This window comes from Herpailurus yagouaroundi, unplaced genomic scaffold (genome assembly GCF_014898765.1).
Source record: "Herpailurus yagouaroundi ecotype Mexico unplaced genomic scaffold, PumYag 197, whole genome shotgun sequence".
Taxonomy (NCBI): Eukaryota; Metazoa; Chordata; class Mammalia; order Carnivora; family Felidae; genus Herpailurus; species Herpailurus yagouaroundi.
In genome coordinates this window covers 30,525,823-30,530,578 of record NW_024412428.1, presented here as the reverse complement: position 1 = coordinate 30,530,578, position 4,756 = coordinate 30,525,823, and positions in this window count along the sequence as shown.

Here is a 4,756-nt window from a genome sequence, read left to right as displayed (position 1 = left end):
TTAGGACTTAATACAATGTAATGAAGTATGTGCACCGATCAACACCATAGTCTCCGAAGCATACCATTTCTGGCTGAAATATGCTTTGTTCTGAAACAGATTGATATAAAAATGCATGCATACTATAAAAGAACGAAAACAAACTGTTTTCTAAAACATTAACTTTCTTATCTTCACACATTTGGATACTGGTGAAAATAAACAGAACGAGCTGGCCCAAACCTGCACGGTCCTTTTGTATTCTAGCAGAGCGACAGATGTAAGACTGGAGAGTGAATAATCCCCTTTACAAGACATATTTACAGAGTCAGTGTTGCCAGGATTTTAATGAACTCTCTCAGTGCTCAAACCCAAAGTAAAATAACATGTAAAAACAAAATAAGTAGCTGTTCTTAATTTTGTAAGATAGGCCATCTTGTCACATGGTATCTGTTTCTGTCGATCTGTTAGCTTAATTGAATCAGTTCTTTTGAGCCTCAAAACATAAAGCCTTACACTGGGGTTAAAATCTGTACAACAGCTGATTTGCATTTCTGTGGCATCCCTATAGAGCATCAGGGTAATCCGTGCTTAAAGAAAAGTCACATTAAGTTTGATTTTAGTAGATGCAACCTACTTTCCCAATTAATTTTGCATTCAATACTTCACCAGTATTTGATGCTCAAAATGAAATTATCATGCGATTCATCTATCAACTTTGTGATTCATCATCTTCTTCCCACCCCACTTCCCACACACCCAGAGTAAGCAGCCCTGGGGACTCATGATCAAATTGTTCCCTAAAAATTAATGTATCTTTTACTCCTTCATGTTTCTTAACTACCCTGTCGTGTGACTTTATTAATACCAAGCTCCTAATAGAGTTCACAGGATAAGAAACAAATGTAGAATGAACTAAATAGCTGCACTCAAGTACCAATTAGCAATCACTGAGTTTTTAGACAAAATAAGTTACCACCAGTCATTTGTGAGCAAAACCGTCTACTTTATTAGGTGTTAGATTCTTCTTGCCTAGTGCAGACAGAAAGAATTACTTCTTCCCCATTTTCTTCTTTTATCTTTAGTTTACTAGATATAATTTAAATATAGCAAAATCCCCCCTAAAAAGGTGCCAAATTCTATATATTTTGACAATGTATGTAATCCTCTAACCACCATCACAATCAATATATAGAATATTTTCATTACCCCCAAAAGTCTCCTCATACCCCTTTGTATTCAACCCCCTTCTCCCTACTTCCAGACCCTAGCAAGCACTGATCTGGTTTCTGTCACTATTGTTGTGCCTTTTCCAGAAGGTCAAACAAATGGAATTATAAAGGATGTATAGCATCTATACATTTAACATAATTTTCTGGATCCTGCATTTAGTATAATGCTTTTGAAATGCATCCATGTTGTTGTATATTATCAGTGGTTTGCTCCTTTTTACTGCTGAGTAGTATTTCATTGTATGGACATCCTACAAGTCCTTTATCCACTCCCCTATTGTTGGACATTTAGGTTGTTTGAAGCTTTTAGTGATAATAAATAAAGCTTTTGTAAGATTTGCCTACAGGTTTTTACATGTACCTATATTTTCATTTAATGTGGGTCATTACCTAGGAGAGGATTGCTGGGTCTTACGGTTAGGGTATCTTTAGCTTTTTAACCAACTGGAAAACTGTTTTCCGAAGTCACTGCACCAATTTACATTTCCAACAATGCCTAAGAGTGTTCCAGTTTCTCTGAATCCTTAACAGCACTAGATATTGTCTGTTTTAATTAGTTTGAGTAGAGTTGACACACAATATTACATTAGTTTCAGGTATACAGTGTAGTGATTCAACAACTCTATACATCCTGTTCTACTTACCACAAGTATAGCTACCATCTGTCACCGCACAACATGGTTACCATACCATGAACTATAGTCCCTATGCTGTACTTTTCATCTCTGTGATCTATTCATTAGACAACTGGAAAACTGTACCTCTCACTTCCCTTTATCTGGTTTGCTCATTCCCCTAGCACCCTCTTCCCTGGCAACCATCAGTCTATTCTCTGTATTTATAGACCTGAATCTACTTTTTGTTTGATTGCAGTCACTCTGATAGCTATGTAGTGTTATCTCATTGTGGTTTTAATTTGTATGTTCCAATTAATGATGTTGAGTATTCTTTCGTGTACTTAATGGCCATTCATATCTCCTCTTTTGTTTCTTTTAAAGTATTTTACCCATTTTAAAAATTGGGTTGTCCTATTACGAGTTTTAAGAGCTCTTCATATATTTTGGTTTTTATACATTCTGATTCTTTGTAAATTCTGGAGTGGGTGTGGTTTTACTTGGATGTGATTTTCAATGTCCTAGTGAAAATGAACATTCTTTGTTTCATTTGAAGGTGACAAATGTATTATTTGCAGATGACAGCTATATAAAACTCAAGGTTTTTAAGTCATTTATGACCATCTTGTTTACTGAATACTAGCTCTGTGCTTATGCCCTTCATCTAAGTACATATAAATATGAATAAATATCATCACTTTTGCTTTTCAAACTGTCTACAAATACAAAAATAATTTATCAAATGAGTAACATATATATATTCTATATATACACACACCCATACATATATGTGTATATATACACGTATATACATACACACATATATATAGGTGTGTGTTGTGTTTTGTTTTTGTTTTCCTTTCACTCTTTTCTTTTTTCAATATCGGACTAATCATTTGCCTTAACTGAAAATTCCTACATGATGGTTGGAATAAAGGAAATTCAAACCTGTTAGTGATGTAACTCTTAGGAGAGAAGATGATTTTATAAAAGCTCCAGCTCAATTACCACGATAGCCAGGCTGTCAAAATCCACCTACAAATCACCTCTAGTTCTGTTTTGACTTATTTCTTGCATTAATTTTACTTGCTGACTTTATCTCAATAGAAGGAAACCACTCTACAAAGTTCCTGTAAGAAGCGTCCTTAACTTTTTCAAGAAGTGTGAATCAGGCTGAGTTGTTTTAAAAGAAATTCTGGTTCACATTTTACTTTTCTATGTGAAGATCTAGAAGAAGACAAATAGAACTGCTCTAATGCCTTGTTCTACTGATAGAGCCCACAGAACAACTCTACAATACGAGATTCTCTAGAAAGGCAAGCTCCAAGGTCTAGGATAAGGATTCAATATATTAAGCATTTCTACTTTATATTTCATTGAAATTTTTTTCTGAAATTTTATCAAAAGGAGAGGTACAGAGGAAAGGTATGTCAAGATTGGGAAATGGATGAATCAGAGTAAAGCAATGTAGGTGTTTATATGTTTTTTTTCCCTTTATTGGAGATCAAAAATGGTAAAGTATATTCTACAGAAGTATTTCAAACCTTCTATTTAGAACTTCTGCCAGTGTCTGTTGAACAGCCCGATATACTCTAAGTAACGTATGTTGCAGGATAAAAATGAGAAATGAGGCTTGGCAAGTGGAAAGCCAGCCAAAGAAATCCGTCTACTCTGGTAATGGGGTGTTTTCGTCATGGGTAAGGTGAGTTCCAGCACTTGAATGTTATGCCTTCAAGTTGGAGCAGAACGATGGCCTGTAAACATGAAATAAGACAGAAATGATTGATTTCTTGAATCTCATTTAACTATGGGAAATACTGGTTATGCAATCTGCATGTTTATCTGAGATTTGTATATGGAAGTGAGGGTAGATATTAGACTCGCAGTTTCCCTCACATTAGCCAATGACATCCTATCCCTTATGAAAAACAAATTTAAATGTGAGAAGGATAGCACAGAAGATCGACAGCCTTCTTACTTCCTTTTCATACTCTTGCAAATTTCCTACCTCAGGGATTTTTCTTCATACATGGTAGTATCAGAAAGCTTATCAACAGTGTTCTAGCTTGAAACTCAATATAACTAAGGGTGATTTAAAGTGATTAGGACTTAGAGATAGCTATAGATTTAGCTTCAGAAGGTCATCCTGTATACTGGCCCATTTAAGAGTAGTCCAAGAAGTTCCATTTCCTACTGAATTCTTTTCCATGGTCTATCTATACAATGATTTCTGATTTTTAGACAAATAGTACTCAACAATGAAAGAGACCTGTATGAAAAACAGGTTCTCAATCCTTCTTGTTTGCTAAATTAAAAGAAGCACAAACAAATAAAAAAACACACCAAAAAACCCAATTCACAAAGCATTCAGTGCATAAGCTCTGTCACTGAAAATGATACCTTCTAAATTTTGAACATTTGCGTTCCTTTCTGCATACTTCTCTTTTCCATTTAGAGCCTGTGCATAAGAGGAAATGTTGCACAACTATGGAGAGATCATGAGTATAGCTCCATGGCTCTATCCTAGTGAACACTAGGATATCCTAGTCTTCTCCTCATGAAGGTGACCACCTCATGTATTACCATTTTTGTGATTTGGATCTTCAAACCCCCAATGTCTTAAGATGAGAGTCTGAGAATGTGGGCGCTAATTCCTGTGTAAGGACAATGTTTGAAAAATTAATTTTCCCCACCTGGTATTTTCTCTTTTCTTCCCTCACACTTAAGAGAAAAAATTGATCAGGTGTCAGGTTCCTCCAAAAGGGAGGTATGCAAGAGGTTGAAAACCCAAAAATGAACGCTACGCATCCAGCTTTTATATGTCAAAAGTGCAAATCCTTTGGTAGTTTTAGAACATTGCACAGAATTACTGGAGAGTGCTCCCGTTCCTGAGAAGCCATGCAGAGAGGAACAGGGAACATGTTGAAAGAG